This window comes from Oncorhynchus tshawytscha, linkage group LG18 (genome assembly GCF_018296145.1).
Source record: "Oncorhynchus tshawytscha isolate Ot180627B linkage group LG18, Otsh_v2.0, whole genome shotgun sequence".
Taxonomy (NCBI): Eukaryota; Metazoa; Chordata; class Actinopteri; order Salmoniformes; family Salmonidae; genus Oncorhynchus; species Oncorhynchus tshawytscha.
The window spans coordinates 8,312,208-8,324,540 of record NC_056446.1 but is presented as its reverse complement, the minus strand read 5'-3'; positions in this window follow the sequence as shown (position 1 = coordinate 8,324,540).

Below are 12,333 nucleotides of genomic sequence, written 5' to 3'. Positions count from 1 at the left end.
TTGCAACTGCCATATGGCGATTGCCTATTGTAACACTTTAAAAATTCAACAGGTGGCGAATTCGCTCCACCATGGTTTTTCATATTGGGAAATGGCACCCAAGTCAACATCCAAAAGCAAAATTTTGAAAAAATGATTTTTTGTCAAAAACTTATCACCCCTTAAAAAGTGCTTTCTGGACCGTTTTCGAAATTCTTTCGATTTTTTTGTCAATTACACATGTGTAAGAACTGTATGAATATACTTTTGTCCAATTTTATCATCATTTTTTTTTTTTTTTACATGGGCATAAGTAATATGTTTTGTCCATTTTCAATATGATTTCATAGGAAGTCAAAAGTCAAAAGTCAAAAATGTCAAAATTTTGTAAAAACTTCACACACCCTTAAAAAGTGCTTTCTGGACCGTTTTTTGTAATTTTGTGTCAATTACACACGTATAAGAACTGTATCAACATACTTTAGTTGTATTCTACCATATGAAATTTGACATGCTCAAAAATGCAAAATTGACTGGCCTGATGAACACAGGATGGCCGAGCAGTGATAGTTGTTCCTTTCCATCACTCGTTGTGTTGATTTCATCATGTCCATTTGGTGATGTCTTTTCACATACAATCATATTGCAAGTGCACGTGCATTTGCAATATGGTTCAATGGGCATTTACCATATGAAATTTGACATGCTCAAAAATCATGCAGAAATGCAAAATTGACTGGCCAGATGAACTCGGGATGGCCTGGCAGTGATAGTTGCTCCTTTCCATCGCTCGTTGTGTTGACTTCATCCTGTCCATTTTGTGATGTCTTTTCACATACAATCATATTGCAAGTGCACGTGCATTTGCAATATGGTTCAATGGGCATTTACCATATGAAATTTGCAACTGGTGATTGAAAACGTGCACCTGGGAACCCAAAAATTAAAATATGGTCCTAAATGCATTTAAGGGTCATTCTCATATAATGCCCATATTGTTTATGTTTTCATACTTTTACTACGGCCACTGTGCATTTGGTTACCATCTCATATTAATGCTCAAAATCATGCTATAAAAATGCTGCTGGAATATTGATGGATACTGTTTGCAACTGGTGATTGATGAACACAGGATGGCCCTAGCAGTGATACGGTTGTTCCTTTCCATCCTCGTTGTGTTGATTTCATCATGTCCATTTGGTGATGCTTTTCACTGTTTAAATCATATTGCAAGATGGATACTGATTGTTTGCAACTGGTGATTGAAAACGTGCACCTGGGAACCCAAAAATTAAAAATATGGACATGCTCAAAATGCATTTAAGGGTCAATATTAACTGGCCCGATACTCGGGATGGCCTACGGCCCAGTGATAGTTGCTGCTCTCTGTCCTTTCCAGGGCACTGTTGTGTTGACTTTCATCATGTCCATTTGGTGATGTCTTTTCACAATCATGGATACTGATTGCATTTGCAAACTGTTCAATGGGCATTTACCATTGAAAAACATGCACCAAAAACCCAAAAATTAAAAATTGACTGGCCAGATGAACATTTAAGGGATGGCCTGGCAATGTGATAGTTGCTCCTTTCCATCGCTCGTTGTGTTGACTTGGTTGACTTCTCTCCTGTCCATTTTGTGATGTTTTTCACATACAATCATATTGCAAGTGCACGTGCATTTGCAAATGGTTCAATGGGAACCATATGAAAATTTGACATGCTCAAAAATGCAAAATTGACTGGCCTGATGAACACAGGATAGCAGTGATAGTTGTTCCTTTCCATCACCGTTGTTTGATTTCATCATGTCCATTTGGTGATGATTTTGTTAGAATCACTATTGCAAGTGCACGTGCACTTGCAAACCCAAAACTATAAAAAATATCAAAAATGCATTCAAATGGTCATTCTCATATTAATGCCCGATATGGGGTACCCTACTACTGGGCCCTCTCTCTGGGGGCCGTCCTGAGTGCTTTATGGACTGTTTAAAATTGGTATAAAATGGATACTGATTTTTGCAACTGGTGATACTGATTCAAATGCATGGATCTGGAACCCAAAAAACCTATTGCACAAAATGCACGTGCATTTGCAATATGATTCTATGTGAAAAACATCACCAAATGGACATGATGAAATCAACACAACGAGTGATGGAAAGGAACAACTATCACTGCTCGGCCATCCTGTGTTCATCAGGCCAGTCAATTTTGCATTTTTGAGCATGTCAAATTCATATGGTAAATGCCCAACTGGTGAACCATATTGCAAATGCACGTGCACTTGCAATATGATTGTATGTGAAAAGACATCACAAAATGGACAGGATGAAGTCAACACAACGAGCGATGGAAAGGAGCAACTATCACTGCCAGGCCATCCTGAGGTCATCTGGCCAGCCAATTTTGCATTTCTGCATGATTTTTGAGCATGTCAAATTTCATATGGTAAATGCCCATTGAACCATATTGCAAATGCACGTGCACTTGCAATATGATTGTATGTGAAAAGACATCACCAAAATGGACAGGATGAAGTCAACACAACGAGCGATGGAAAGGAGCAACTATCACTGCCAGGCCATCCCGAGTTCATCTGGCCAGTCAATTTGCATTTCTGCATGATTTTTGAGCATGTCAAATTTCATATGGTAAATGCCCATTGAACCATATTGCAAATGCACGTGCACTTGCAATATGATTGTATGTGAAAAGACATCACCAAATGGACATGATGAAATCAACACAACGAGTGATGGAAAGGAACAACTATCACTGCTCGGCCATCCTGTGTTCATCGGGGCAATCAATTTCACATTCCTGCAGCATTTTTATAGCATGACAAATTTGTGATGGTACCTGCCCATTGAACCATATTGCAAATGCACAGTGACTTTGCAAAAGTAAGAAAACATAAACAAATGGACATAATGAAATCACCATATTTTTATTTTTGGGTTACCAGTTGCACAACAATGCACCTGCATTTGCAATATGATTCAATAGTGAAAAAACATCACCAAATGGACATGATGAAATCAACACAACGAGTGATGGAAAGGAACAACTATCACTGCCCGGCCATCCTGTGTTCCCATAGCGGGCATTAATATCAGAATTACCGGTAAATGCATTTTACAACCATATTTTTATTTTTGGGTTACCAGGTGCCTATTTTAAACAGTCCATAAAGCACTCAGGACGGCCCCCATGGATAGAGGGCCGAGCAGGGTACTCCCATAGCGGGCATGGACAATAGGAGTCCCGGTAAATGCATTTACAACCATATTTTTATTTTTGGGTTACCAGTTGCACAACAATGCACGTGCATTTGCAATATGATTCTATAGTGAAAAAACACCACCAAATGGACATGATGAAATCAACACAACGAGTGATGGAAAGGAACAACTATCACTGCTCGGCCATCCTGTGTTCATCAGGCCAGTCAATTTTGCATTTTTGAGCATGTCAAATTTCATATGGTAAATGCCCATTGAACCATATTGCAAATGCACGTGCACTTGCAATATGATTGTATGTGAAAAGACATCACAAAATGGACAGGATGAAGTCAACACAACGAGCGATGGAAAGAGCAGCAACTATCACTGCCAGGCCATCCCGAGTTCATCTGGCCAGTCAATTTTGCATTTCTGCATGATTTTTGAGCATGTCAAATTTCATATGGTAAATGCCCATTGAACCATATTGCAAATGCACGTGCACTTGCAATATGATTGTATGTGAAAAGACATCACCAAATGGACATGATGAAATCAACACAACGAGTGATGGAAAGGAACAACTATCACTGCCAGGCCATCCTGTGTTCATCAGGCCAGTCAATTTTGCATTTTTGAGCATGTCAAATTTCATATGGTAAATGCCCATTGAACCATATTGCAAATGCACGTGCACTTGCAATATGATTGTAGCAGTGAAAAGACATCACAAAATGGACAGGATGAAGTCAACACAACGAGTGATGGAAAGGAACAACTATCACTGCCAGGCCATCCCGAGTTCATCTGGCCAGTCAATTTTGCATTTCTGCATGATTTTTGAGCATGTCAAATTTCATATGGTAAATGCCCATTGAACCATATTGCAAATGCACGTGCACTTGCAATATGATTGTATGTGAAAAGACATCACCAAATGGACATGATGAAATAACTTTTCACAACGAGTGATGGAAAGGAACAACTATCACTGCTCAGGCCATCCTGTGTTGAGGCCAGTTTTTTGCATTTTTGAGCAGTCAAATTTCATATGGTTTACCCAACTCTGCTCATTTGATACTGTTCTTATACCATGAAACCGATGGTACTTTTCCGCCCAAAATTACCCAAAATTCCTTCCAGTCCGATTGCACTTTTTTAAGGGTCTGTAAAGTTTTTACAAAATTTTGACATTTTTGACTTTTCTTTTGACTTCCTATGAAATCCGGGAAAAGTGACAAAACATATTACTTATGCCCATATTCTACCTGTCTCTTAAAATTGCCAAAAGTATATTCATACAGTTCTTACACATGTGTAATTTCAAAAAAATCGAAAGATTTCGAAAAACGGTCCAGAGTCACTTTGGCTGGTGATAAGTTTTTGACAAAAATCATTTTTTCAAAATTTTGCTTTTGGATGTTGACTTAGTGCCATTTCCCAATATGAAAAACCATGGTGGAGCTTTTGCCACCTGTTGAATTTTAAAGTGTTACAATAGGCAACGCCACATGGCAGCACTGCAAAATACAACTGCACGAATCAACGCCGAATTGGGTGGTATTGGCCAATGTGTATATGGTTTAACCATGCCAATGACTTCCCATCCATTTTTGTCAGTTCTAAGTCATTCCTTACAAAATTGAGACAGGATCACCCCCTGAAATGTCAAAAATGCCAATGAATGGGGATGAGACAAACTGACACGGTCTGTATTATAATCAGACCCCCAGATCCACCTTCATAATATAATTGAGACACGGACTATGGCAAACCATAATATAATACTTGAAAAACCCCAACAGATGGAAAGCTGGCGAGACCTATTGATAATTCCCATAGAAAGTGGCAATGTCAACTTCCAGCAGTGGCATTAGATGAGGCTGTCACATCCCCCAGCTGTCAGCCCTTCAGCACCCCAGCTTTCTAGACTGGTCTGTCAGCCCTTAGAGCCAATAGATCTAGCTGGTCTGTCAATTACATCTGACTGACAGAACTTTCTTACATACCTTAAGGGAACATTTCGGCATTTGCCGTATGGTTAGTGAGAAAGTGCACATTGCAAATGTACGGTCCCTTACTAGACGTCCGAAAACGTTTTAAAATTCGCGGACGGCGTCGGGCCGAGCGGCAGGGCCGGACCTACCAGGAAGTCATCAAATGAACTTTGTCGGACATTCGGTTTCCGTTTCACAAAAATAATAAGATTTTGGTCATTTTTCCACTGTCCCAGAATATCCCACAGGGGGCATAAGCAATCATATTGCTATCGGACAAAACATCACGATTCACGACGGGGCCTTATCTCGAAAACGGAAAATATTTGAAGCCGAAACTCGGTGAGCGTAGGTTTGGCATAATGGGCAGTTGGCCCCGAACAAGATGGCGTCAGGCCTCACGGTTTTTGAGTTATGGCCATTTATCTGGGATTAAAGGTCCAAAATGAAAATAGAGAAATTATTTTTCCACTTCATGTCAAAGTCAAGGAGCCTCCGGTGTCAATAAAAAAAAGAACCAGCCATTTATCTATCGTCATTTAAGAGAAATCGTACAATGACAGATTGGTGATGTTCACGGATAGGTTTTTTTTTTTCAACGGTTACAGATCTAGTTGCAGGGTGTTCTTACGAATCTTTTTAAAGTGTGCTGCGGAGCTCTGCGAGATTTCTGTGATTTTCTATGATTTTCTGAAATAACACACACTCACTAAACCCTCTGTAAATAACTCAGTTCTTAACGTAAAGACTTAAAACTCAGGATTCTGTAAAGGCATACCCCAATCAGGATATGGGTTTATTTATAGCTTCCTGTGCCAACCGGAAGTGCCTTAAATGATGTCATAGTGGCAGTTTCCAAGGGTTAAAAAGGTCAGATCTTTTCAAAACTTCATATGTGTGATTAGGCAATCCCCATAAACTGTAAGTCAGTCATTTCTCCCAACAGATGTCAAAGAAAAGCTCTCACACACACACACAGCAAGGATGGAGTGACAAAGTGCGGTGCTTAAAGACACAGAGAGCAGGCAATGGCATTACCATAATCCCTAGGCCGTGCCGAGTTCAACGAGATATCCCGCTTGACCGTAGCTCGCTTGCATTTTACAACCATATTTTTATTTTTGGGTTACCAGGTGCCTATTTTAAACAGTCCATAAAGCACTCAGGGCGGCCCCCATGGATAGAGGGTCGTAGTAGGGTACTCCCATAGCGGGCATGGACAATAGGAGTCCCGGTAAATGCATTTACAACCATATTTTTATTTTTGGGTTACCAGTTGCACAACAATGCACGTGCATTTGCAATATGATTCTATAGTGAAAAAACACCACCAAATGGACATGATGAAATCAACACAACGAGTGATGGAAAGGAACAACTATCTGCTCGGCCATCCTGTGTTCATCAGGCCAGTCAATTTTGCATTTTTGAGCATGTCAAATTTCATATGGTAAATGCCCATTGAACCATATTGCAAATGCACGTGCACTTGCAATATGATTGTATGTGAAAAGACATCACAAAATGGACAGGATGAAGTCAACACAACGAGCGATGGAAAGGAGCAACTATCACTGCCAGGCCATCCCGAGTTCATCTGGCCAGTCAATTTTGCATTTCTGCATGATTTTTGAGCATGTCAAATTTCATATGGTAAATGCCCATTGAACCATATTGCAAATGCACGTGCACTTGCAATATGATTGTATGTGAAAAGACATCACAAAATGGACAGGATGAAGTCAACACAACGAGCGATGGAAAGGAGCAACTATCACTGCCAGGCCATCCCGAGTTCATCTGGCCAGTCAATTTTGCATTTCTGCATGATTTTTGAGCATGTCAAATTTCATATGGTAAATGCCCATTGAACCATATTGCAAATGCACGTGCACTTGCAATATGATTGTATGTGAAAAGACATCACAAAATGGACAGGATGAAGTCAACACAACGAGCGATGGAAAGGAGCAACTATCACTGCCAGGCCATCCCGAGTTCATCTGGCCAGTCAATTTTGCATTTCTGCATGATTTTTGAGCATGTCAAATTTCATATGGTAAATGCCCATTGAACCATATTGCAAATGCACGTGCACTTGCAATATGATTGTATGTGAAAAAGACATCACAAAATGGACAGGATGAAGTCAACACAACGAGCGATGGAAAGGAGCAACTATCACTGCCAGGCCATCCCGAGTTCATCTGGCCAGTCAATTTTGCATTTCTGCATGATTTTTGAGCATGTCAAATTTCATATGGTAAATGCCCATTGAACCATATTGCAAATGCACGTGCACTTGCAATATGATTGTATGTGAAAAGACATCACAAAATGGACAGGATGAAGTCAACACAACGAGCGATGGAAAGGAGCAACTATCACTTCACTGCCAGGCCATCCCGAGTTCATCTGGCCAGTCAATTTTGCATTTCTGCATGATTTTTGAGCATGTCAAATTTCATATGGTAAATGCCCATTGAACCATATTGCAAATGCACGTGCACTTGCAATATGATTGTATGTGAAAAGACATCACAAAATGGACAGGATGAAGTCAACACAACGAGCGATGGAAAGGAGCAACTATCACTGCCAGGCCATCCTGAGTTCATCTGGCCAGTCAATTTTGCATTTCTGCATGATTTTTGAGCATGTCAAATTTCATATGGTAAATGCCCATTGAACCATGTTAAAAATGCACGTCCACTTGCAATATGATTGTATGTGAAAAGACATCACAAAATGGACAGGATGAAGTCAACACAACGAGCGATGGAAAGGAGCAACTATCACTGCCAGGCCATCCCGAGTTCATCTGGCCAGTCAATTTTGCATTTCTGCATGATTTTTGAGCATGTCAAATTTCATATGGTAAATGCCCATTGAACCATATTGCAAATGCACGTGCACTTGCAATATGATTGTATGTGAAAAGACATCACCAAATGGACATGATGAAATCAACACAACGAGTGATGGAAAGGAACAACTATCACTGCTCAGGCCATCCTGTGTTCATCAGGCCAGTCAATTTGCATTTCTGCATTTTTGAGCATGTCAAATTTCATATGGTAAATGCCCATTGAACCATATTGCAAATGCACGTGCACTTGCAATATGATTGTATGTGAAAAGACATCACAAAATGGACAGGATGAAGTCAACACAACGAGCGATGGAAAGGAGCAACTATCACTGCCAGGCCATCCCGAGTTCATCTGGCCAGTCAATTTTGCATTTCTGCATGATTTTTGAGCATGTCAAATTTCATATGGTAAATGCCCATTGAACCATATTGCAAATGCACGTGCACTTGCAATATGATTGTATGTGAAAAGACATCACAAAATGGACAGGATGAAGTCAACACAACGAGTGATGGAAAGGAGCAACTATCACTGCCAGGCCATCCCGAGTTCATCTGGCCAGTCAATTTTGCATTTCTGCATGATTTTTGAGCATGTCAAATTTCATATGGTAAATGCCCATTGAACCATATTGCAAATGCACGTGCACTTGCAATATGATTGTATGTGAAAAGACATCACAAAATGGACAGGATGAAGTCAACACAACGAGCGATGGAAAGGAGCAACTATCACTGCCAGGCCATCCCGAGTTCATCTGGCCAGTCAATTTTGCATTTCTGCATGATTTTTGAGCATGTCAAATTTCATATGGTAAATGCCCATTGAACCATATTGCAAATGCACGTGCATTTGCAATATGATTGTATGTGAAAAAACATCACAAAATGGACAGGATGAAGTCAACACAACGAGTGATGGAAAGGAGCAACTATCACTGCCAGGCCATCCTGAGTTCATCTGGCCAGTCAATTTTGCATTTTGCATTTTTGAGCATGTCAAATTTCATATGGTAATGCCCATTGAACCATATTGCAAATGCACGTGCACTTGCAATATGATTGTATGTGAAAAGACATCACAAAATGGACAGGATGAAGTCAACACAACGAGTGATGGAAAGGAGCAACTATCACTGCCAGGCCATCCCGAGTTCATCTGGCCAGTCAATTTTGCATTTCTGCATGATTTTTGAGCATGTCAAATTTCATATGGTAAATGCCCATTGAACCATATTGCAAATGCACGTGCACTTGCAATATGATTGTATGTGAAAAACATCATCACAAAATGGACAGGATGAAAGTCAACACAACGAGTGATGGAAAGGAGCAACTATCACTGCCAGGCCATCCTGAGTTCATCTGGCCAGTCAATTTTGCATTTCTGCATGATTTTTGAGCATGTCAAATTTCATATGGTAAATGCCCATTGAACCATATTGCAAATGCACGTGCACTTGCAATATGATTGTATGTGAAAAGACATCACAAAATGGACAGGATGAAGTCAACACAACGAGCGATGGAAAGGAGCAACTATCACTGCCAGGCCATCCCGAGTTCATCTGGCCAGTCAATTTTGCATTTTTGAGCATGTCAAATTTCATATGGTAAATGCCCATTGAACCATATTGCAAATGCACGTGCACTTGCAATATGATTGTATGTGAAAAGACATCACCAAATGGACATGATGAAGTCAACACAACGAGTGATGGAAAGGAACAACTATCACTGCCAGGCCATCCCGAGTTCATCTGGCCAGTCAATTTTGCATTTCTGCATGATTTTTGAGCATGTCAAATTTCATATGGTAAATGCCCATTGAACCATATTGCAAATGCACGTGCACTTGCAATATGATTGTATGTGAAAAGACATCACAAAATGGACATGATGAAATCAACACAACGGGTGATGGAAAGGAACAACTATCACTGCTCGGCCATCCTGTGTTCATCAGGCCAGTCAATTTTGCATTTTTGAGCATGTCAAATTTCATATGGAATGCCCATTGAACCATATTGCAAATGCACGTGCACTTGCAATATGATTGTATGTGAAAAGACATCACAAAATGGACAGGATGAAGTCAACACAACGAGCGATGGAAAGGAGCAACTATCACTGCCAGGCCATCCCGAGTTCATCTGGCCAGTCAATTTTGCATTTCTGCATGATTTTTGAGCATGTCAAATTTCATATGGTAAATGCCCATTGAACCATATTGCAAATGCACGTGCACTTGCAATATGATTGTATGTGAAAAGACATCACCAAATGGACATGATGAAATCAACACAACGAGTGATGGAAAGGAACAACTATCACTGCTCGGCCATCCTGTGTTCATCGGGGCCATTTCACATTTGCATTTTTTAGCATGACAAATTCGTGATGGTTTTGAACCATATTGCAAATGCAAGTGACTTTCAAAAGTAAGAAAACATAAACAAATGGACATAATGAAATCACCATATTTTTGGGTTACCAGTTGCACAACAATGCACCTGCATTTGCAATATGATTGCAATATGATTGTATGTGAAAAAACATCACCAAATGGACATGATGAAATCAACACAACGAGTGATGGAAAGGAACAACTATCACTGCCCGGCCATCCTGTGTTCCCATAGCGGGCATTAATATCAGAATGACCGGTAAATGCATTTTGGAGCATATTTTAATTTTTGGGTTACCGGGTGCACAACAATCAGTATCCATCGTAATATTTTAAACAGTCCACAAAGCACTCAGGACGGCCCTGACAGAGAGAGGGCCGTAGTAGGGTGCTTCCATATCGGGCATTAATATGAGAATGACCCTTAAATGCATTTAGGACCATATTTTAATTTTTGGGTTCCCAGGTGCACCCACTTTATTTTGGGTTCCCAGGTGCACCCACTTTATTTTGGGTTCCCAGATGCACAACTTCTATTTTGGGTCACCAGGTGCACGCGGTTCCTAACAGCGCAGCTATCTGCTTTATAGCCCGAGGGAGGGTGCTTAAGTGTGGGTGCCCTGGTTCACCTGGTGTGCGAGGTTGTGGAGGTGGGGGGGGTCCCATGCTGGAATCATCCCCGGAAATAGAGGAGTGTTACCTGGGTGGTGAGTAAGGGCCTACAAGCCTGGAGGTCCATATTTAAATTTTTGGGTTACCAGTTGCACGTTTTCAATCACCAGTTGCACGTTTTCAATCACCAGTTGCACAACAATCAGTATCCATCGTGATATTTTAAAGTGTCCATAAATCACTCAGGACGCCCCCGACAGAGAGAGAGGGCCGTAGTAGGGTACTCCTATAACAGGGCATTAATATGAGAATGACCCTTAAATGCATTTTGGAGCATATTTTAATTTTTGGGTTCCCAGGTGCACATTTCAGATCACCAGTTGCACAACAATGAGTATCCATCAGAACATGTTAAAGTGTCCCGGTAAATGCATTTACAACCATATTTTTATTTTTGGGTTACCAGTTGCACAACAATGCATGTGCATTTGCAATATTATTCTATAGTGAAAAAACATCACCAAATGGACATGATGAAATCAACACAACGGGTGATGGAAAGGAACAACTATCACTGCTCGGCCATCCTGTGTTCATCAGGCCAGTCAATTTTGCATTTTTGAGCATGTCAAATTTCATATGGTAAATGCCCAAGGGTTAGAAAAGTCACATCTCTCCAAAACTTCATATGTGTGACTAGGTAACCCTCCTAAACTGTAAATCAGTCATTTCCCCCAGGAGATGTCAAAGAAAAGCTCTCATACACACACACAGCAAGGATGGAGTGAAAAACTGCGTTGCTGAAAGACACAGAGAGCAGGCAATGGCATTACCATAATCCCTAGGCTGTGCCGAGTTCAACGAGATATCCCGCTTGACCGTAGCTCGCTCGGTCTGGGCGCAGCGACCATTTGAAAAGTAGGCCCAAAATGAAGCCTGCCCCACAACGTCATTTGCTTTTGGGTGACAGCGGCAGAACCGTTAGGTTTAGAAGGAAAATTCAACCACAGGAATGTTCCTAAGGTCCTTCCGATCCGTGCAAGCCTAACCTTGACCGTGTGGCATTAACCCTTGACAGTTAAAAGAAGGTGTTTACATCAAACAGTTTGCATTGACTTCTCTCCCCATAGGAATACATTGCCTGCACCCCTAAATTCAACCTGGAGTCTATATGGGTTATGAATGCCGTATGAACCTGTCTTCGGTAACAGTCCATCAGGCCACTATGAGGTCTACCT